The following is a 23,864-nucleotide window of genomic DNA, read 5'->3' on the forward strand; positions in this document are numbered from 1 at the left end:
CACGTTCCAAACGACCATTAAATAGTCCGCGTCGCTGCAAATTCGATGCACATACAATACAGCAACACAAAAAGCCACAACCGATTGTGTGCAAATTACAGTTTCATTGGCTTGCTGAAGTTGCTGATGGATCTATCTATTATTGTTTAATACAAAGTAGTTCGAGGAGGGAATTGGTGAATGATAGTATACGCGTATGGATCAATCTAACAATGAATCATTCTGATTATTTATTTAATCGTATGGCAAACATATGGTAAAAATAGAAACAATATAACTAATTAAATGTCTACACAATACACCAGTAAGCCACTTCATGGCTTCGTCGCTCAGGGTGATCAGGTCTTCGGGAGGACCGGCGACATAACGCGTTATAGTGCAGTCTTGAATTATGTGCTGGATAGTTTGGGCTTCCGCACCGCAGCCGCAGGCCGGAGAATCAACCCACCCACAGCGGTGTTTGTAGTAGGCGCATCGACCGTGACCAGCACGAAGTCTATTAAGTACAGAATACAGAATACAGACTTTATTGGTAAATATAAACATAGTACATTTTACACGTCATAAATCTAAAAACTATTGAGTACTTATCTATGTCCTTATCATTATATATAAGTAACAAAACAAGGAAACAGTAACATTTGTAGGTAGGTTAGGTACTAAAAACCTGTTTTCCAAACGCTGCTGGGTCAATTTCGCACCGGCGCACTCATAAAGTCGGCAATACGATAGTATGCCTGATCTATTAGAAGGGATTTAAGCTTCTTTTTGAATATCGCATCGCTGGCAGAGTCTTTGATGACATTAGGTACGGAATTGTAGGCAATTGGTCCCATGACGTCAAGTCTAATAATTCTATTATTTTTGTCTATATCTTTAGTTATATTTATCGGAAAAGTCTAGGAAAAAATGTGAAAGAAGTTTTCGTAAAGTATAGGTAAATTCATAAAAGCTGGCGTGACATTTGTACTGAACTGTCAACATTTTCATAGAAAATCCGCGTTAACTCTTGTGATCGACTTATATTATAAAGTAATAAAGTTGCTTTTTAGATGATACTTAGCGTAACTTTAACTCATTTCGTAAATGATCTAAATTCAAAAGCCATGTTACATTAGCAAACCCGTATGGCTCCGCCAACTTAGAAAATTTACAGAACCGAAAAATTCTATATAATTTTCGAACCTACTCACAACGTTTCACGTTAATTTAGGCGTTTGACAATTGCGACCTGAAGAGGAGAATAGCGGGACATCCGAAACCATTTTTAACCATTTTTGCCCAGGCTGAAACGAAGCCGCTTTGAGGTTGCTCGATCAATATCGGTTTTCAATGTATTCTTAAACAACATGTTTTAAAAGGTGGTAAATAATCTCGAAAGCAAATAAAACCAGACTCCAATGAATAACAGACGTACACAATGTATTTATTGTAAACGTCTGTTGTTTTTACCGCATAATTGTCCAGTTTAGGCGACGATGTCTTGCGTCCGGCAAAAATACCGGGCGTCTACAAGCGGCGTAAGTTTGGATGGTCGCCTGCCGCGAGTGACCGGATTGAGAATTGGGAACCATTGGTTGAACCATTTTGACGACCGGTGTGGCCTAGTGGGTAGTGACCCTGCCTATGAAGCCGATGGTCCTGGGTTCGAATCCCGGTAAGAGCATTTATTTGTGCGATGAGCACAAATATTTGTTCCTGAGGCAAGTGTTTTTTATGTATTTAAGTATTTATATATTCTATATATCGTTGTTTGAGTACCCACAACACAAGCCTTCTTGAGATTACTGTGGGGCTTAGTCCATCTGTGTAAGAATGTACTATAATATTTATTTATTTATTGGTAAAGCACATGGAGGTGTTTAGACTTTAAAATATGTTACCGTTTTGCCAGAATCCGTAGCTTCGTCAATTCCTCGTGGAATTTATTAGCTCATCTGGGCAAAATAAAACTAGTGGTTCAGTGAGCTGTAGACTATGCGAACCCCCATAGCTCCATCATAAAAAAAAAAAACAAAAACTGACTCGATAAAAAATTCCCAACATAGTTTTAACTTAGAAACCAAGTAAACTGACTCCAATGTTCTCCACATTCCCTTTATTACTCTGACTAGGTTTGGATGGGTGCCAGGCGCGAGTGTGGGTGACGGGTATGGGAATAGAGAACCGTCGGTAAACCACATGGAGGCGTATGCAGATTCTAAAATATGATACCAACGTACGTTTTTTGACAAAGCCTTAAAAGTCAAATTACTATAATATGTAATAGCGTTGGTTTTTCATGATACTCATGAAAGATTATTGTTATTTTTACTTTGTTGCTAACAATTACAAGGGAATCTATAAAACAAGTAGGACTTGGTTTGGCTAATTTGCTTACATTCCTGCGCGTCACGCACATTCAAATAAAAAATAAGGTACTTCTTCAATATACCTATATAAACAAAAAATCATCCGTTCACAAGTAATACAACATTTTCCAGGCTTGTAAATTGGTATAGCAATGTGATAATATTTATTAACAGTGATTTCTCAAATGAACCAAATAAGTAATATGTATGATATATGAGTGAAATCTAAAAACACATTTTTTTCTTTATTTAATAACATTTAGGTTACACACATATTAGTATTACAAATGTGATAAATAAAAATTTGAAATGTGCAAAAATATTATTACCCGTTGATTTGTATTCATACATATTTATAAGCCCTAGCTTCTACTACGAGTACATTACATTGGCCTACTAAATTGGCTAATAATCTGCAAAAAGTAGTTAGAAAATTGGCAGCATACATGCATTAATGAAAATAACATCAAATAGTTTGAAAATGTGGACAGACTAATATACCTACATATTTAAAGGATGGTTAACACATTTTTTTTTCTCCATTTACAAAGCAATCTAATGGCAACAAATTTTTTGCACTTCGCAAAATTCCCGAGTAGTCTGATATTCCCGGCCAACACTAGGTACGGACTACGGACTCGGAACATTGGGTACGCTACGTGTGAGTGTGAGGGATTCCTCTTAAAACTTTCAAAGCGTCATTCTCAGCGAATTCCGCGGCGTCAGCTCCTCCGGTTCATTTCCAATTCAGGCTTTATAACGGTAAGGGTTGCCACTGATATGGTTAATCTGACTTTGAAACATACAAGTATAAGATTGGTTTATGTGTTAGGCGAACCTTGTCCCATAAGTAATCAATACGTAACGTAAGTTGCAAATACTTAATTTACCTGCTACCCAAAGGTTAAAGTTTTTTTTCGGTTTACACTCACGAGTCACTCGCTTGTGGTGAGCCTAGGTCTCCTTTCTCAAGCACTAACAGTGCAAGCAGCGTTTACGCCGTGCTTCGCGTACTGCTGCGCAGTGTGCGACGTGGCGCACGCACTGAAAGAACCGGTTGGGGGAGGTCTTGCGCTGTCGTAGTAGGCGGGTATAGTGGTGTGTTTAGGTTTGGGTCACCTAACACTTTATAGTATTTTATGCAACAGTTGTATAAGAAGGGTCAAAAAAGGCGAGTGGCGTGAGTTACAATGTGAGCCGGAGCCGAAGGCGTAGGCGAACATTGTAAAGGAATACGCCACGAGAATTTTTTGACTTACTTATACAACGTTGCATACAATATTTTTCCTACAAGTCAACAAAAATAAATCTTAATTTAGGTAAACAAATTACAGCAAAAGTATATAGCCAAGACGCGCGAGCATACCTTGTTACGCGCCCGGCCCGCCCCGGGCCGCGGCCGGCCGGTCAGCGACACCTCCTCGTAACTCATGAGGCCCTGGTACTTTCTACTTGCTAAATTAATTTTTTGGACAGTTTTTTCTCAATTTTGGCCACCGTAGCCTACGGAGACTAACAAGCAACGCTAAGCGGTCTTCGTAGTCTATGGGTGTTGCTATATTACGGGTGTTACATGCGTGTTTCTGACTTATGAAGTAATTATTTTTAATATGCAACCAAATGAATATTTTGTAAGTTGGCATCAATGCACTTAGTTTAAAACTGTATTCGTTTTGGTTTTGTTAGGTTGGTAGCCAATAGCCATTAATCGCAGTAACATTATAGCTTATAAAAGCACAAGAGCTTTTATGAGGAATAGACAATATAGACTTTTCTTGAAATCTTTTATGTATATTCTTATATTCGTGTTAATGAATGCATAAATGACAGATAACAGTAGAGGAGTAGGAAAAGCGACAAACAGCACTATGTCCACTACACTGTGACCACACTCACTGGCCTTCTGCTGAAGGATCACAGGTTTCCATGCTGGCGACACAGCCCAGCCGCTATCCCGATTGAAATTAGGGCAACGCCCAATTAGTTTAATGTAAGCATGCCTTACGACAGTTTAAAAACACACACAGTCACACACAGACACACAGTTTAAAGGTTGTCTGGAAGAGATCGCTGTTTAGGGAAAAGACTCACCCAGTCTTAAACTTGTATTCTGTTATCTGTGTTTTTTTACCTGATGGTACACAATAAATAATATTTACTTATTTTAATCAAATTATTCATTAATAGGTATATAAAAAAGATTATTATTATAAGACACTCTTACACATTGCTAATAATAAGAGTGTCGCAAGTTTACATATACAATAATAGTGTCTATGTCGAAAAGATCAATAAAATAGATGCTTCTCACAAAATTAAACTGGGATACTCTTACTGGGATTTGGCCATTAAAATAATGTTTTAAAGGTTAGTGATAAAGTATGATTAAGAAACTTAAATAATTATATTAAAAATAAACATAAAATTTTAAATTTCTTCCTTTTTAGCCTAACATAATGAGCTCCTATCACTCAATTGTCAGATTTGTCAGCCACTACGAGGAAATCAATCCGCTTATTTTGTTGTACAGTAAAGATGTATGTACATTAGTCTTTCGTTTAACAAGGAGAATTAAATGACCTAAATATAGTTTTACTTTCACAGATAGATACCTATTTCATAATAATATATGCCACAGATGAATAACAAAATGAACAGTGTTTCAAATAAAGTTTTAAGTCATAATTTATTGTTTGTCCGCATTTTCGTTAGTCATAATTTGCCTTTTCTCAGAAACGTGTAACTTTTCAGGATTGCCATAAAACAAATCTAAACTAACCTAACCTATCTATAGGATAACCTTACGAAAATCCTGAGAAGTTAACGGCTTCAGAATTATAATTAATGATAATCTAACAATTACATAATGACTCTCAATAATTATGTCAAACAAAGAGATCTGTTAACATTACTTTAATTTTTAATCAAATTCGTAGTGACAACCCTATACCTACATCTCCACAACTCTTGTTACTTGCATGACTCCAGATCACACACTTCAGCAAACATAACTTTGTCTTTCATAAACCGTTTCTTACACTCAATTTCAAAGGATTCAAATTCAATATCCTCCGATTTAAATTTTCACAAGCGCAAACATAACTTTGTTGAAAATAGCCGATTTTATTGATACCTACCCACATTTGAATAATAAATTATTTTATTTCACCCGAGTGTGCGTTTTAGTAGATTCTCTAAAACGAAATGTAAAGTTGATATATGAGTAAATTAAATTCTACGCCACGTTTCAGTTTTATACCTAAGTATAACATGAAATTTGAAATAGTAAAGATAGTAACTGCGTTTGTTTATTTTCTATTCCTCCCCCCCCCCCCCCCCCCTCGAGCCATAAAGCTTGGCAATAAAGTTTTATTGTAGGTATAACCAGTCACGTATACAGTCCATACATTGAAAAGTCGATTGTAACTAACAGCGGGGCCTCTATTTGACACGCACGCAAAAATTAGCGCGATATTTTTTTCAGTTAATATGTATTTAATAGCACTTTTTTTGTATTTAGAACGCCAGTAATGCTTTTTGATATTTGTTCTTTTTTTTTATATGTACCGTGTTTGTTTTGATTTCCGTTAATTTCAAGGGTACATCCCTGAGCTTAAATTAAGTGACTTTCTCAAAGACACCGGTATTCTAATTAACTCTATTTCGGAGATAATCAATAATTATTTTTTATCTTATAAGGCCGTTACGAGCGTGTACACTAGCCTTAGGGCCTGTTTACTTATTGATTAGTGTTTAGTATGAGTTCATACATTTGCTACTGAAAGTAAGTACTTTCTTCGAAATGACATTGATATGTCACAGTTTTCAATTGTTTGGTTGAGTTTAAATGTAAGTCCCGTGTTACAGCAACGCTATAAGCAACATTTAATTACTTTTTATAAAAAAAAGTTATATATAATTTTTTGAAAATTAACTATGCCATTTAAACGTACTTACCGATACTCCGAAGTTAACGGAATTCATACTACTATATGTATGTCCAGTAGCAAGCTATCCAGTGGCCGAGGCCGGAAAAGAACCGTCAGCTTAATACGCGGCTAACGTCCTGACCAGTTGACCACTATACCGCCCGACCCCATCCAAGGTTTTTTTTAGTATATGACATCTGTTGCTTATTATTATTAAAAAAATATCATCAAGTAACTATTGAAAATACGAAAATAACCTTTATTTACACGTGAAACCCCCAAACCACTTCGTCGTGTCTTTGAATACGATACCATTATGATACACATATTGATATCGAGTGCACTTCGAGGTGAAACGAAACGTGTCTACTCATAAAATCCCGAGAAGTTCATACGTTTGAAAGGTTCGTTTCGAGACATAGACTACCATACATGGACACTGCTTTATGAGGAATAAAAGATGAAACTTGCGATGATAACGGATACGCGCGGGTTTTGATGTTTTTCGTCAATATCTCTGAAAGTATACTTCTGTTTGAAATTTCACTTGTCACATCCCTCGGCTTTATCATTGAGAGGCAATATACTTACCCGCAGATTCGCACGGTGTAATAAATCAGTTAAATTGACGCTCTTTAGAGCTTACTGACAATCTACACGTGCATCCTGTGGGTGAAGTTTACACAACGAGCCTATAACGCATTGCGCGTTCAATATAATAACATCTTGAGGATGCTGTTGCGGCTGCCGAAGCACTGCAGCGCGTCCAGCATGTTCGCTGAGGTGGGAGTAGATGATTTTTTTTGCCATTAGGCTTAAAAGAATCATCTCCATGCTGAGACGGGTACTCGGCAGCAGCAACAGTCTTCTCAGGGTGTTGGCTAAGCGCTTCGACTGCCAGTTATAAAGTTTTGGAAACCATTTTGTAAGTAACCAGACCAATTGGAGGGGCCCAACCATCCCCCAGACCCACAAAAAGTTTCAGACAGACACACATATAAACTTCCAATTGGTGTGGCTACTTACAAAATGTAATAGTAATAGTTCCCTGGGTATCATATATAAAAATCAAGAGTGAGAATATAAGTAGTTACAATTATTTTTTTCAGCTTTAAAGCGTCTGGTAAAAGTTAACACCGGCGAAAATGGTCTGGCAATGTTGATAAAATTTTTAACAATATTTTCTAAAACATACATAAAAATCAGCCATGAAAATTTAAGAAAAGTTAGTAATATTTGTGCCGGACAAATGACTATCGGGCCAATATAGCATAGCAAGTATGCAGACATTAAAAATACATACTAACACTATATTATCCCATACATTTTAGTCATGAGAAAATAAATACTTAAGGTCTGGCGGCTCTGGGATCCTGCTCTAATTATTTTGCCGAGTAAATTTTAGAGCGTCAAAGTTGACCTCGAATCTAACGTGCTTCGTCTATTAGGTGATCTGTGGTTCCGAGACATGCTCAAGGGATTCATAGCATCTACATCTACGGCATGTTGTAGCGTGTATAACGTGACATGATTTGATGTTTTCAAGTTTTAATTTCATTTTTTCTGTCTGTAAATAAACTGAAAAGTTGAAGATCCTTTACTAATCGACATATTTCATGGCATATGACATGTATACTTTTTTACTTTAAATACCTGACTTAGCAAACTTTAAACTCTTTGTTGTCGAAGTAGTTATTAGGTAAGGGAGGGAGGCCTAGAACGGGTAAACTACCTATCTGAAAAGATTTAAACAATTTAGTTTTTTTTTTTTACATACGCAGTTTATTCAAATCAACAGCATTCCCGTTATCAAACTTCAATATAAGACAAAGCGATCTGATGCACGATCGGAACCTACAAAAACTAAGGAGAATTTACATAATCATTATATATATATAGGTACTTTGACATTAGCAATGAAACAGCGCCCACCCGCTTTAGGCCACTCTTCCCTTGGTTTATTAGTTACAGATAGTAAACTAACATTACGATTTCATAATTGGCTACTTGATAGTTTTTTGTAAATAATGTCAATCGATCTTGATTTTCCTGAGGATCAAATGTCTATATAGGACTCATGGCATTTAAGCAACACAAAGGTCAGAAATGAGAGTTAAAGTCTGACGCTCGCACTCAACGATTGAAACGCCTCTGACAAAATGATATTGTAATGTGACGTCACCCCGAAATATTGCGTTTATGTATATAGTTGTTGTACAATTTAATCTTCAATAAAATGTATGGGATCGAATGGTACATTTTCTTTTTTGTTTATGAAAGTAAAACGATTTTGGAGCCTTGTATCTCAATATATATTTTTAAATTCCAATTTTTTATAATGAATGGCTAATTTTCTATCCATTTTGTTATAATATTCAACATGTGTCAAGTACCCAATTTCGCCAAATGCTAGAGATATACGTAAGCGCGAATATAGATAGTAATATTTTAAAAGTAATAACTATGATATTACGACGTCCTTAAACTCCCTTAGATTGAAGAGACAATTTTTTGATGCTATTCTCGTAAAATAGATAAGCATTGTCTACAAAAAGGTCGTCTAATTTAAGGACGACTCGCACTAGACCGGCCCGTGCCTGGGCCGAGGCGTCCGACACGTCATTCTCTATGACGGCTGATCGGTGATCACGTGGTGCTTTCCATAGAAAACGAAGCTCCGGCCCGGCCCTGGCCCGGTCTAGCGTGAGTCATCCCTTATGTCACGGGATAAAGATTAAAAAAAAATTGAACTGATTGACATAATCAGCTGTAAAACTAAATTAAACCCTTTACAATTTTAGTAGGAACCGCGGTCATATTTCACCCAAATTACCTACAATAACAAGCTAAACAAGATTCCAAAACAAACATATCAAGAACCTGTTTAAAAATAATGTAATAAGTGGTGTCAACGATTAGCAACTTGTTATTGTTGGCATGAACTTGAAACGCAAAACATGTCACGAGAAAAGTTGAATGCTGTCATCGTGTCATTAGTATGTGACATCGTTTGTTTTCCTCCGTATGTTCCGCGAATGTTAAAAATAGGGCAAAAATGTTTCATGTTTTATTTGTTAATACCCAAAATACCTTTACGCAAATACATTTTATGAATACAGTAGATTTAAAATAACCTGATAGTCGTCATATTACTGATATTACCAGTTTTCGGCGTTTTGTTTATCGCTCGGGGTGAATGACCTCAACGACTCCTTATTTTAATGTAAAAATAGTGTGGTGTTCACATTTTTATCTATCAACTCTTGGGATACCAATTAAATAAAACAAATTATTATCGCAGCCACAGTGCACCTCTCCGCCTCAGCGCCATGACAGTTTGCTAGTGTTGCTAGTGCATCTGCCCATTTATTCGAACATCACAAATAGAATAGAATTATTTTATTCGTAAACACTAACAAGACAAATTACATAATATAGAAAGAATGAAGTGCCACGAAAAGGCCTCATTTCAGCATGTTGCTGGTCGCTTCCAGCGCTGATCTTCCGATGAGTCCATCAAGTGAGAAAAAAATAATAATATAAATATATTACCAACACTTCAAAAACATTTATTTCGAGCAGTTTAAAAGGTATCGCAGGTGTAAAGGCGGGTAAAAAGCATAGATTTGAATGCGCCCAAGTTGCAAAAAATGATTTTAATTAAGAATAGGGATATTACTTCAGCTGTCACTCGCTACGGCCTCGCATATTGCATTTTTGCGGTGTGGTGTATTAGGTATCCTCCTTTGCGTCGCGCATTCAAGTAAATAGTACCAAAAAAAAACAAAAAATGTTTTCTATTTTTTTTTACGCTGCGTGTTAGTCTAGACTGCTTCTCGGGCCCTTATTTCTCGTATAGGGCGACGCAATGGGGCGATGTGCCGTGAGAAAGTTTTCATAATTTCAATATTTCCACATGGAATAATTTCAGAAACATTTCATAGTTTTGTATAGGAATCGAAATTTTCATTTTCAAACTTGAAACTTTTCTTATTTATAAAATTCTACAGAAGTTTTCGAGAAATTTTCAAGCTTTTTGAAAACTTTTTACAATTTGCACACAGGACTTACCTAGGTTTGGTCAAAAACCAGGTTTAAGGTGAAATTGTAAATTGGTTAGAGTTATTATTATGTGTATTAAGTAGAATTTCCAATCTTAGTTAAATGCATTTTATCATATACGTTCGATATATCGTAAGTCGCAGTATTTTTGAAGTTTCCTCAACAATAAACAACTTTCCTCCGTCAGTCAAACAATTCACTCGTAGACATTACTTGCATGCCCCACAGTGCATTTAATGGCTTCTGGCCTAAACCGGTGACCAAGAACTCGATTCAGATTAAACAACTTGATTAGGTTTTGATACCACCTTCTTCTTCTTTTAAAATATGTCTTCCATCAAATCTATGATGATTTTGCTAATGTCAAGTTTCGTTGTAAGTTTTAAGTGTCCTCGTAGAGCATGACGTTGTTCGGTAGTTGCTTTTAGTAAAAGATAGCTGGGCTTTACTAAAAGCCACGATGGATTGCCGGGTGTTGATTAAAACATGGTTAAACGTGTTTTAATATTAGTCTTTCGTTTGCTGCACACTTCTACGATAGTTCCCTGCATAATAAGCTATCAATATTACACTCTGAACAACATGAATGAGCAAAACACAAAAAAATATTCTCGAGACACTATCGCCATTTTGAATCTCAACGACAATTCTGATACGACCTTGCCGATCGTCTTGGTGATTGGCGAACATTAAACGCATAACTTTCACTTCATTTCGAATTATTGACTTATATATTACTTCGTAAAGAAACGCCTTACACCAAGAATGATGCCAGCACAGCTCATTGTCAGTGAGCGAGACCAGGCTCGCGAGCCACGCATCCTAGGCTGCCGCGCGAGCCTGTGCGCCTGGTGGAGACGCGTGCTCAACGCAACTAGTTATGATTGTGAACAATCGCGCGCGTGATGTGAACTCGTCAACCAATCGCGTTGTAGCATTAGACCGAGGCACACCAAACGAGAATGTTCGGTCGGAATTATGGGCCTATCTTTACTTTTGAAATCTTTGTTTCCCATGCACCTATCAGCGTGAGCGGTCTTCAATGCCATATCAAAACCGTAAAAAGTTGTTAAATCTGAATCGAGCTCCTGACCTCAGCGACCAATCTCTTTGTCAATGGCTGTATGAAAATAGTATATTGTTAACCAAGGGATGAAAGTCACTCATTTGTACCTTGGTAGTTTATAGTACAGGCTAGCTAGTACTCGTACCTGTATGCGATATTTTTTTTATTTGTAAATCTGTTTCCATATCTAGTTTCTTATGTTTTGTTTTATGTTTCCTTGTTTTGTTAATATGTTAAAATTTATTTTCTCGGTGTATTGGTATGAACTGTAATGACGTGTAAATAAATATTCCGAGGCTGAAATTATGCTTTTCACCCACCCAAGTAAAACTCTCAATAAAATCGTACTTAGAGAGTAAAATGCTCTAGTGCAGAAACATATCACTTTCTGCACACTTTTTAAAACAACAATGACCCTCTTTCAGAGTATGAGAAATGAAAAGACCCTTCCAATTCAAATGTTAGGTATGATTTAAGAAATAAAGTAAATAAAGAAAATAAGACCTCGAAAACCTCCTGGATTATTTAATAAAAAAAGTTTGGTCAATCAACTTCTTCTCGAATATATTTTTTCCTTTCTGCGCACTGAAATTTGAACTCTGTGTACGTATAACAAAGTTTATTTAAGATGAAATGTTTTTGTAAGATACCACATAGAAAAAGTGGTCCTAAAAGTGACCTAAAGTTGTTACAACTACTTTGGAGATCTTTAACTTTTTTATCTAGAACATGTATCGGTTGCCAGTACGAATATTGTTGCGAGTAGTTGTTCGAGGCGGCATGGAGTATGTTTATTATATTTTTCAAATTACCTCAAAGATGTCGCTGTTCCCGACGCAAACTAGAAAACGTTAGTTTTTGATAGAACCTATTTAAGACAATATCATGTAACAGAATAGACGATCGATGCCTAACCTGTCCAGAATGACAATATGGCGGACGAATGTTTGGAATGTCACCATATTGAAAAATTATTTCGCTTTATGAGGGAAGAGAAGCTTTGCGATCCTAACGAAATAACGATACTTTTTGTATGTAATTCCATTTCAGGAGAAAACGGTTTCCACTAACTAAATCTTAACAAATCACTTTGATTTTGATGTCGATCGCTTCAACATAATAAATTCAGGAAGGTTTATCACTGATAAATTATCAGTTTCGCTTTGTTAAAAATTTTTTTTTTTGTTTTGTAAAAATGTGTGTCAATAACATACTAAAAAATCATGGAGGATTGAAAAGTATTTAGATGTGGAAAAACCTTTTCTTTTTTGTATGGACGATCGGATCACGTGCTATACTTTTCTCTTAAAATTTCGTTTTTTCTTCGCAAGTGTGATGAAAAACATTGTGTGTAACTCTGGGGGTAAGAACAGTGCAAACTGGAGAACTTGCCAAAATGTCACTTACCCCCCTCGTTGCATAATGTACTCGTATTAATTTGAACTTAAGGTGGTTCGATTTCCATACAAAAAACGATTGCGTTTTATGAAGTCATTACACACTATTACTATATAAATATGTGCGCATCTATCTACTTTCGAATATTAGTTTGCGCTAAATTGATAGAAAAACTATGTTTCATACAGAAACCACGCAAAAAAACGTTATTTTGGTGTTACTTTGATAGAAAAATATAACGTTTTTTGCGTGATTTCTGTATGAAATATAGTTTTTCTATCAATTTAGCGCAAACTAATAGTCGAAAGTAGATAGATGCGCACATATTTATGTAGTAATAGTGTGTTATGACTTCATAAAACGCAATTGTTTTTTGTATGGAAATCGAACCACCTTAAGTTTCTGATAGATATCATTTAAAAAAATACGAACAATTCAGCCACATAAATAATCGAATAAATATCAAACAACCGTCATGGCCACAAAGATCGTTATCCCAGGTATATTTTACGATGTTTTTGGCCGACAACGCCAAAACAAGATCGTAATAGACAAAGCCGAAGCCAGACAATATTTCACAACATTTTAACACTTTAAGCGCACCTTCGCTTTTATTGTCTTAGCAATAAAACTCAATTTCGGAAGATTAAAATTTCTTATATTTGAGAAGTTCTATAAACCCATGAATACTTTTGCTATTGCCATCGGTATTAAAAGTTTCAATTGTTTCCTTATTCGCAAAGTCAGCGCTTTTTGAATTTTAATAAAACGAAATGTAGGTATAATATGAATGCACTTAAATAGTGAAAACTTATCTACAGATCCGGTTGTTCTCTGAAATATTTATTTATTTAAACGTTATTGCACAAAATATAAAAATAATGTACAAATGGCGAATTTAATGCCCAATGGCATTCTATACCAATCAACCGTCGTCGGGCTAAACAGAGATAAATAAAAAGCGGCCAAGTGCGAGTCGGACTCGCGCATGAAGGGTTCCGTACCATTTATGACGTATTAAAAAAAATCTACTTACTAGATCTTGTTCAACGTTTTACCACTTTGGAGTTTGGACACACATTTTACCACTTTGGAAGTGTCACTCGCGCAAACTATTCAGTTTAGAAAAAAATGATATTAGAAACCTCAATATCATTTTTGAAGACCTATCCGTAGATACCCCACACGTATGGGTTTGATGAAAAAAAATATTTTTATTTTATGACTTATTTAAAAAACTACTCACTAGATCTCGTTCAAACCAATTTTCGGTGGAAGTTTGCATGGTAATGTATATCATATATTTTTTTTAGATTTTTTATTCTGTTATTTTAGAAGTTACAAGGGGGGGGGGACACATTTTTTCACTTTAGAAGTGTCTCTCGCGCAAACTATTCAGTTTAGAAAAAAATGATAGTAGGAACCTAAATATCATTTTTGAAGACCTATCCATAGATACCCCACATGTATGGGTTTGATGATTTTTTTTTTTAATTTTATGACGTATTAAAAAAACTACTTACTAGATATATTTTTTTTAGTTTTTTCATTCTCTTATTTTAGAAGTTACGGGGGGGGGGGCACACATTTTATCACTTTGGAAGTGTTTCTCGCGCAAACTATTCATTTTAGAAAAAAATGATATTAGAAACCTCAATATTATTTTTGAAGACCTATCCATAAATACCCCACACGTATGGGTTTGATGAAAAAAGATTTTTTGAGTTTCAGTTCTAAGTATGGAGAACCCCCAAAATTTATTGTTTTTTTTTCTATTTTTGTGTGAACATCTTAATGCGGTTCATAGAATACATCCACTTACTAAGTTTGAACAGTATAGCTCTTATAGTTTCGGAAAAAAGTGGCTGTGACTTAATCGGACAGACAGACGGACATGACGAATCTATAAGGGTTCCGTTTTTTGCCATTTGGCTACGGAACCCTAAAAAGTAAGATGTTTATTGTAAAACATGTAACAACACAACAAAAAACAAAAACACAACAACACAACTAACAAATTAACACAATAATAATAAAAAATATAATATGTGTGTGTGTTAATATGTTTAATTTACACAACTAAAATGAATAAATATAAAAAAAATATTACTATAAAAAGATACATAATATTGTTCTCGGATTCTCGTGAAATTTTGTGAGCACGTTTGACTTTCTCAGTTTCGTTTTTGGTAATTAATAAACTGGACTCTCGAGGTAGCACAATGCCACTACTCATACTCGTATACAAACAAGTACGTAGGTTCAAGCGGTCTTTTTGAATAAACTAAAAACTTTTAATTCATTTTATTTTAAGCAGAAATAGAACGTATTGTCTCCTGGAATGTCCAATAGTCGTCCAATACGTCTCGCATTCTCCGTGTTATCGAAGGCGTAATAACTGTCCGCTTCCCTATCCCCACAAAAGATGGCGCCGTTTTATTCGTTGCGTTTGAATTTTTGCGGTGTGAATGAGAACGGAAAACTGACGACACTGAGGGCCTACCGCGAACACCTTTCTTTACCGAGCATCTTGCGATCTTGCTTGCCCGCAATTTGCGAACTTCGGTGTTCGGATCTCGGACGTGCACTAACATCAAACCTATTTTAGAATAATTTTGGAATCATATCACTTAGAGTCAGACCAAGATAAGTTGGCAGCGATTTTGATAGCCCAGCCTGTATGCCTGTGCAAGTGTTAAGTAAACGTCATAATTTCGTAGAAGTTAGACGTTCAAAATAACACTTGTACTGTCTGAACTGCCAAGATCACTGCCAACTTATCTTGGTCTGAGTCTAGCTGTCATTTGACAAGAAGATAACATCCAACTAGGGAACAAATCAAATTATAGTATGTTTTTTTTTTTATTTGTGTTTTTTAAGTAGTCACACTACTATATATAAATTATAAACTGAAATAGATATCATACACTAAAGAAAAAGTGCCCAAGTCCACCGGTGGCCGAGGCCGGTACGGTATATCTACTAGACCACCCGGCCACGGCGGTCGAAAGGCTAGGCGCCTTTGACCTATTCCAAGAGCGAGCAGTGTGTCCTTGCTCCTGCTATGAATATTTTACTGGATTACGGTATAGCTAGAGAGATGGTGCTGCCATCTATCCAACTAGGAAACAAATCAAATTATTTTGTTTTTTTTTTCTTTTTATTATTGATTGTTGGTGGATTTTGTCACTTTTTATTTAGTGCTAGAAGAGCCCAGATCCGGGCCGAGGCTTCCTACGCTTCGTTTTATATGACGGGCGATCGGTGATCACGTGATGCTATCTATAGAAAACCGAAGTATATGTGTAAGAACGTCCAATTATATTTATTTATTATCGGATGCCATGGCCCAGATCCGGACCGTTCTAGCGTGATTCATACTGCTGCTGCTGTAACTTTAGAAACCTCTAGTACTAAAACAAAATAGCCTGAAGATCGTTATTAAATGCAACGATACAAATCATGCCTTAAATAAACAAACAGTTGAACGACCTGTGAAATGCCAGATGGCAAATATATTCGTCTCGGCCGTATATCATCACGAAATGATTTAGATCATTGTACTTCATACGTGTCTTCGAGCGTTCTGGTTTCTGGTGCGAGTCCAACTACGAGTAACACCTGTCGTGCTGTTTACTTGTAATTAATAATGACACATTGATATGATATTGAACAATGAAAAGTGTGCAAACAAATTTTAGATGCAATGCTTCACTTTGACGAAACATTAGACTAGTGCGGGGGTCAGTGGGGGGAACCTGTGTCCGGATCCGGACCGTCGACTTATCTTGTGCTGTACATTACATTTGACCTCTTCTTCTTCTTCCTCGCGTTGTCCCGACATTTTGCCACTGCTCATGGGAGCCTGGGGTCCGCTTAGCAACTAATCCCAAGATTTGGTGTAGGCACTAATTTTTACGAAAGCGACTGCCATCTGACCTTCCAACATTACATTTGACCGCGATGGTCATTTAATTTTAAAAACCAGACCCCTGAAGAAATTAGTAGCCCCTGAACTAATGAGCTGTACTTAAACATCGGGAGCATAACTTTTTTTTCCTTGTGGCTTTAACTTCCTGCCAATTTTCACAGGGTGAATTCACCAATGTCGGTGTTGACTTTCACATGTAAGGAGCGAGCATAACTTAAAATAGAATAAATGTATGTCTCCGCGATTTTGAAAATTTCCATATCTGGAATCGACAAAAAATGTAATTATCCTGCAGACAAAATTTCACGAGAATCGGTTGAGAATTACGACATCCGGACATACGAAAGCATTTTTGCCTAAGCTGAAACGGAGACATTCACTGACGCTCGGTCAATTAAGGTACACTGTTGAAATTGTAAAATTTTCAATAAAAAATTAAATTAAAAAGGAAAAGGAAAGGAAAGGAAAGGAAATGCCGCCAGCATCCTTGGTACAATGCCTCAAGGGCCTATTTTAGATATAAGCTAGTTATTGTGTATTGTATTGTAGTTCGGGCGATTTTCCGCAACTCGACGACTGGCGCCTATTTTGCGTGACAAGGGGGGGTGGAGGGTTGGCTACTCTTGCCAGCCCAACTCCTCGAGGAATCCTATCAAACCTTTGATGTTGAGTAGGACCTCAGGGAGGTCTCTCGGGGATCCGAGATGTTTTGCCCTGTATGGGGCCACTCCGCTGCATTCCAGCACCACGTGAGAGGCTGTTTCTTCTGTCTCCATGCATCCTCGGCATAAGGGACTGTCTGTGACACCTGTTATGAAAAGATGTTTGTTAAATAGTCCATGACCTGTTATGACACTGGTTACCATACTCAGTCGGACCTTCCCTAGTTGAAGGAGCGCCCTTGTGAGCTTTCCGTTGATGCCAGGCATGGCTTCTTTTGCCTGTCTGCATCCAGTCTGATTCAACCAGTGTTCTGTGTGTAGTTTCCCTGTACGTGCCAGCAGCATTGAGCGTACCTTGCTAAACGGTATCGGAAGAATCGGTTCCGGACCAATCGCCCCCGCACCCGATCCGTGCCTGGCAAGCTCGTCCGCAGCATCGTTACCCCGGGATCCACTGTGTCCCTTGATCCATTGTAAAGTGATCTTATTATTATTATGACATACCTCCATTAGTCGTTCGTGGCATTCGTGTATAAGTTTGGATGTAATTATATGGCTATTTAGAGCCATTAAGACTGCTCTACTGTCGGAGAGTATGCGGATGGAGGATCCTACTACCTTCCTTGCAATGATGGCAGCCGCCGCGTTTAAGATGCCCATGCACTCAGCTTGGAATACCGAGTTATGGGCTCCTAGCGGTGTGGTGATTGACATGTTCAGGTCTTCTGAGAAGGTTCCGGAGCCCGACCCGCTGTCTGTTTTGGACCCATCAGTGAAGATTCTCAGCTCCCGGAGATTGAGTCCTTCGTGGTTGTCGTCCTCATATAACTGTATTTTGTACCTTTTGTCAAAGATAGCTTGTTTGTGAATCCGATCCGTGCCCGACCTAAGCACTGGAAATTCGTCATATACCTTTTCCAGGCATGTTGTGTGGAGAGCTCCTATGCTGTTAGACCATATATTAAGGGTTCGCAACCTTACCGCTGAGAGACTGGCCTCTTGCTGTATGTGTAGGTGCAGCGGTGGAAGGTTTAACATGACCTCCATGGCTGCAGTTGGAGTGGACCTCGTGCAGCCAGTGGTGGCCGCGCATGCGAGCCTTTGGAGTCTTTGTAGCTTGTCTCGTACGTTGCCTATGTTTGTTCTTGGCCACCAAACCAGGGCACCGTAACAGAGTAGGGGGCGGATTATCGTCTTATAGAGCCAAAGGGTGATTTTCGGGTTCAGTCCCCACCTCTTACCAATCATCCTTCTGCACTGCCAAAAGACAACTCCTGCCTTGTCTATACGTTTGTTGATGTGATTGTTCCAATTGAGTTTACTGTCGAGAGTTAGTCCTAAGTACTTAACTTCATCGGTCAGCTGCAGCTCGGTTTGGAAAAGTGTTGGTCTGGTAAAGTTGCCAAGCGCCCTTTTATTGGTGAACATTACCATTTCTGTTTTGGTGGGGTTAACTGATAGGTCAAATTCTCTGCACCAGCGTTCTACGATCCGGAGAGCTGACTGGGTGAGGTCGCATACTGTACTGGCAAATTTACCTGATATCAATATTGCCAGATCGTCAGCGTAGCCTATTGTGTAGAAGTGTTCCTCGTTCAGTTTGGTTATAAGGTTGTTAACTACTAGGTTCCACAGCAGAGGCGACAGGACTCCCCCTTGAGGACATCCTCTCACCGCTGCTACGGCCTGCGGTTGACCTGCATACCTTATAATCCTCTTGTTTAACATGTTCATGATCCACTTTGTTAGTCCGGGTTCCGCGCCATGGCTTTCCAAGGCATTCCCTATACTGGTAAAGTGGGTCTTGTCAAAAGCGCCCTCGATGTCAATGAAAGTGCCGAGGCACAGTTCTTTGTCGTGGATGGCTCTCTCAATGCGGCTTACAACCATGTGTAGGGCTGACTCTGTGGATTTACCTGAGCTGTACGCGTGCTGGTTGTTGTGCATCGGTATGTTCTTTAGCGTTCGATCCCTCAGATCCCTGTCGCACAGTTTTTCCAGAGTTTTCAGCAGGAATGATGTGAGACTGATGGGCCTGAAGGATTTAGCAGCCGTGTAGTCATTCTTACCTGGTTTTGGTATGAAAATCACGTTGACATCCCTCCATCTCCTGGGCACGTACCCCCAGGCTAGGCAGGCTACCATGATATCGGTTAGAGTTTCCTGGATGAGTCCTAGACTCCACTGTAGGAGAGCAGGGAAGATCCCATCCGGACCAGCCGCCTTGAAGGGATGGAAGCTGTCTATGGCCCACCTGAGTTTCTCAGCGGTGACGATTCTATGCGCCATTTGCCAGTTGTTGTCTGTTGTGCTGTATTCCTCGTCCTGCTGATTTAAATCAGCGAGGCTTACGCATCCCGGAAAGTGGGTTACCAGGAGAAGGCGTTGAGTCTCTGCAGGGGAAGATGTGTATGTGCCATCGGGCTTCCGCAGTGAGCCCAGTTGTGATGTGGGCTTGTGCGCTAGAGTTTTCCTTACCCGGTTGGCCTGGTCTAATGTTTCGATGCTGCTGCAGAAGTTCCTCCACGATAAGGATCTCCAGTACCGCAGTCTTTTTTTGTACCTGGCTTTGGCTTCATAGTAGTTGTCCCAGTCCACTTCGGCCATTGTGTTCATGGCCCTGTTGAAGAGTCTCCTGGTTTTCCGCCGGAGTCTCTCCAGTTCTGGGCCCCACCACTGGTGACCCGTTATGGCAGTCCTTGCCGGTGGGTTTAAGGGGCACGCCTTGTGGTAGCTGTCTACGAGGGCATCAGTTAAGATGTTTACCTGCTGTTCTATTTGAGTTGGTTCCCGAAGGTCATTCCTCGGAGGAAGCAGATCGAGGCTTTCGCCTAGGATCTTCCTAAAAGCGGCTCGATCAGTTTTCCTGGGATTCCTACGGGCGATTGGTGTGTCACTAGATGCTAGTAGATTGAAGCGAATCCATCTATGGTCTGAACAGGAGGCCTCCTGAGAGACGTGCCATCCCATAACTAGTTCGCTGACCTCCTCCGAAGCCAGAGTCAGGTCAATAATCGTTTTGCATCGTTTGTTTACAAATGTTGGTTCAGCGCCCACGTTTAGAATGTTTAGATTAGTAGTCACAAGATATTCAACAAGTGTCTTACCTCTGTTATTACTGGTCTCCATTCCCCACAGCTGGTGGTGTGCGTTGGAGTCGGCCCCGATGATAATCGCGAGACCTGCTCTCTCGCAGTGGCTGACCAGTCGTTGTACTTCAGCAGGCGGCGGCTCGTCCTCTCCGGGCATGTACGCCGAGGCGAGGACTAGGTCGCGACATCCTGTTGGCAGTGGAACTTGTAGTTTAATCGCACACAGATCTCTGGAACAGAATTCAGTGAGCGGTTGTGCAATAATATTGTTAGTGGTTAGGATGCATGCCCTAGGGACGGCATGTACCGTGGAGTAATAGAGCTTACCTTTCGTGTCAGAGAGCCCGCGTATATGTCCGCTGCCCGTCCAAGGTTCTTGTAGGAGGGCAACGGCTGTTGGCAGACCTACCAGACAGCGTCTCAGTTGGGCCGTAGCGGCCACGCTGTGCTGGAGGTTTGCTTGTAGGACACTAATCTGTGTCCATGTAAGCTAGTTATAGTAATCATCTGTATATATCCATTATGTATTTTGTTATTGTCAATAAATCATATTAACATTAAATTAAAAAGCTTAAGTACGTCGTTTGGCCCTAGAATACAGAATGTTTTAAGCGTTCATCAAACTGGCGCTAAATCGATACGTAGTACAGATTCAGGGTGGGTAGACAAGATGCCAATCGTACCAACCGTGAGCGTGCCGTAGCCACCGAAACGCAACTGTCTCTATCGCACTAATATAAAAGAGCGACAGAGAGAGAGATAACTACGCTACGCTACGGAGCGTTAACGATTGGCATGTTGGCTAAGCTCCCAGTGCGATTACCGCCTAATTGTAACTATAAACGGGACCCTGTTGTTCATCAACTTATCTACTTAACAACTACCTTCCTATCTTATCACATAAGGGCCTGTTTACATATTGACTAGTGTTTATTGCGAATTCATACATTAACAAGTAACAAATAAATTATAATCAATGTGTAAGCAGAGGGCCTACCGTGAAAATCGAAACCGAAAATTCCGGGAATCATTCTCTTTTACTCCAATGAAAGCGCAATTAGAGTGACAGAGAAATATACCCGCAATTTGCGAACTTCGATTTTCACGGTTATACTCGTATCGCTGGCTTCAATGTGAAGGTCAGCCACACTATTCCCGCCGCCACACTTATCCTTATTGACCATTGACACATATCTAAGGACTGGCCTTACGGGCAATAAGAATGGGGTCAGTACAGCGGTGTCACGCACACGAATTCGAGCCAATCGTGCAGTCTAACGCCACAACGCGATTGGTTGATGAGCTCGCATCACGCGTGGGATTGGTCGCAACTAGTTGCGTTAGACTGCACGATTGCCTCGAATTCGTAAGTGACACCACTGAAGTAACACCATTCTTAGTCTCGTAAGGCCCATCCTGAGACATATGTCAATGGTATCGACCTTATTTATAACTATAAGGCAATTTTAAGACAAATATTCGTGACATTATACGCCTTTTGCCATTTTTGTGCCTTTATTGTATATTCTAATGCCTAAAAGATGAGGTATTTACTTCCAAAGGTACCAGGAATGCCATAATACGGCAAGTGCTTACAGTGGAAACCATCCTTAAAACAATACCTTTGTGAAACAAGGTTCGTACATGCTTCGTTATATTACATACATATCGTATTTCAGGGTTGCTAGTCTTTGTAAATTAGGCTAAGTACGTCAGTTGGATAAAAATAGATTATTTTGCCAACTTTCTAGGGCAATTACAAAATATAAAAGCAAAACACAATATTTATCGTGCTTATAGACTAGCAGGATATTTTAAAGTTGAATAAAACTTAACTTACTGTATCAATATGTCATTCTAATCTTATTTTAGAACATTTGTTTTTACATTTTTGTTGTGGGCAAAGTTACCACTTTTTAATGGCCATCCACACCGCAGTCAACTTTTGTGTAACAACACGCTATCTTTATAGATAGATACAGTGTTGTAGTAAACACTTGGAAATGTTGTTCTACAAAAAGTAACTACAGTGTGAATGCACCTTTAGAAAAATAATCTTCTCCATATCATAGTCCTATAAAGACTAGCAACATCTTATATCTATGTTCCATGTAAAATATATGTGACAGCTATCATGTACATCGCTTTGTTTGTCCGTACATTACACTCGTTAAGCTTTATTCGTAGCTATTTATTTTTACAGCTCTGTAACTATCATTTTATTGTCATTTTCTGGGCTTATACAAAAAGGGGTCAAGCGCCTCATAGTACAAAGTATTTTATGCCTTTTATACCTAAAACTGTGTTTTCCGTATAATTTACGTACAATAAACACCATTTCACGCAGTTATGAGGATGGGCAATGTTGGCAATGGCAGTTAAGCATTATCCAACAGTTATTATAATTATTGTTTGAGTAAACAATAAAAATTAATAAGCTACATTTACATAAATACAATGTTTATGCGTTATGCGCAATGCAACTGAGAAGAGTTTTTTTAGCGATAACAAAATTCAAATAATATAAAACCATTAAAATAATAAGTAAGTAAGTAAGTAAATATTCTTTATTGCACCACAAAGAAGACAAATTTAAAAAACAGATTTACAATGTAAAGAAAGGTAGCAACAGGCATAATACATATTTTAATTCACTTTTCAAAATAAGTGCTGTAAGTGAACCAAATAATTCAGCACAATTGGGTAAACAAAAAACCAATTCAGGTATACAATCAATATTAATCATAATTAAATGTTATAATACAACACAATCACGAAACTATAACAAAAATATTAAAATAAATTAAATTAAGCACAAAACGGTCGGTTAAACTGAAAAATTTATTGCTTTTTTTAAGAGCTTCTGTGCCTTTAATGAGAGTATAAGAAACAATTTAATGTAGCAATAATGGCTGTTTATCGTCATTCAAGCGTCAATAGCCGATATCCAAACTATTATAAGCCGTAACTAATGTCGTAAACTTGATGGGATATCAACACATACCTACGTAAAAAACTTATACACTTAACTTTGATGACCGCTATATTTAAGGCAACTTTTGTCATAGAAATGTAACTTTTATATCGTAGTAGTAGTCAGACTCGGTCATGTGAGTGGAGCACATACAAAGCTAATACTCATCGAATAAGCTAAAGTATAAAACTATTCAATTCTACGACAAATTAACTATTAATTTTATTTTCTACTTATGAATTAGGTTTGACAAAAATCTCTCAACAAGCCATATTAAAATTACACGGCCAGATATTTATTGATCGAGTATTTAGTACACTTAGCGAATATAAAACTTTTTGAATGAAAGCTTAAATTTAAATCAAGCTTTTTAGGCTTTATATTAAGTTGGGCCTGGCG

At 38.2% G+C, this 23,864-nt stretch overlaps 2 protein-coding genes across 2 annotated transcripts in view; both read left to right on the forward strand.

Annotated features, from left to right (window-relative positions):
• The window catches only part of LOC133529575 (ubiquitin-like domain-containing CTD phosphatase 1), a 275,695-nt gene that overhangs the window by 215,493 nt on the left and 36,338 nt on the right, over positions 1-23,864 (forward strand). The gene's annotated exons all lie outside the window — the stretch shown is intronic.
• The window catches only part of LOC133529664 (uncharacterized), a 149,140-nt gene that overhangs the window by 107,156 nt on the left and 18,120 nt on the right, over positions 1-23,864 (forward strand). The window lies entirely within an intron of this gene.

This window comes from Cydia pomonella, chromosome 21 (genome assembly GCF_033807575.1).
Source record: "Cydia pomonella isolate Wapato2018A chromosome 21, ilCydPomo1, whole genome shotgun sequence".
Classification (NCBI taxonomy): Eukaryota; Metazoa; Arthropoda; class Insecta; order Lepidoptera; family Tortricidae; genus Cydia; species Cydia pomonella.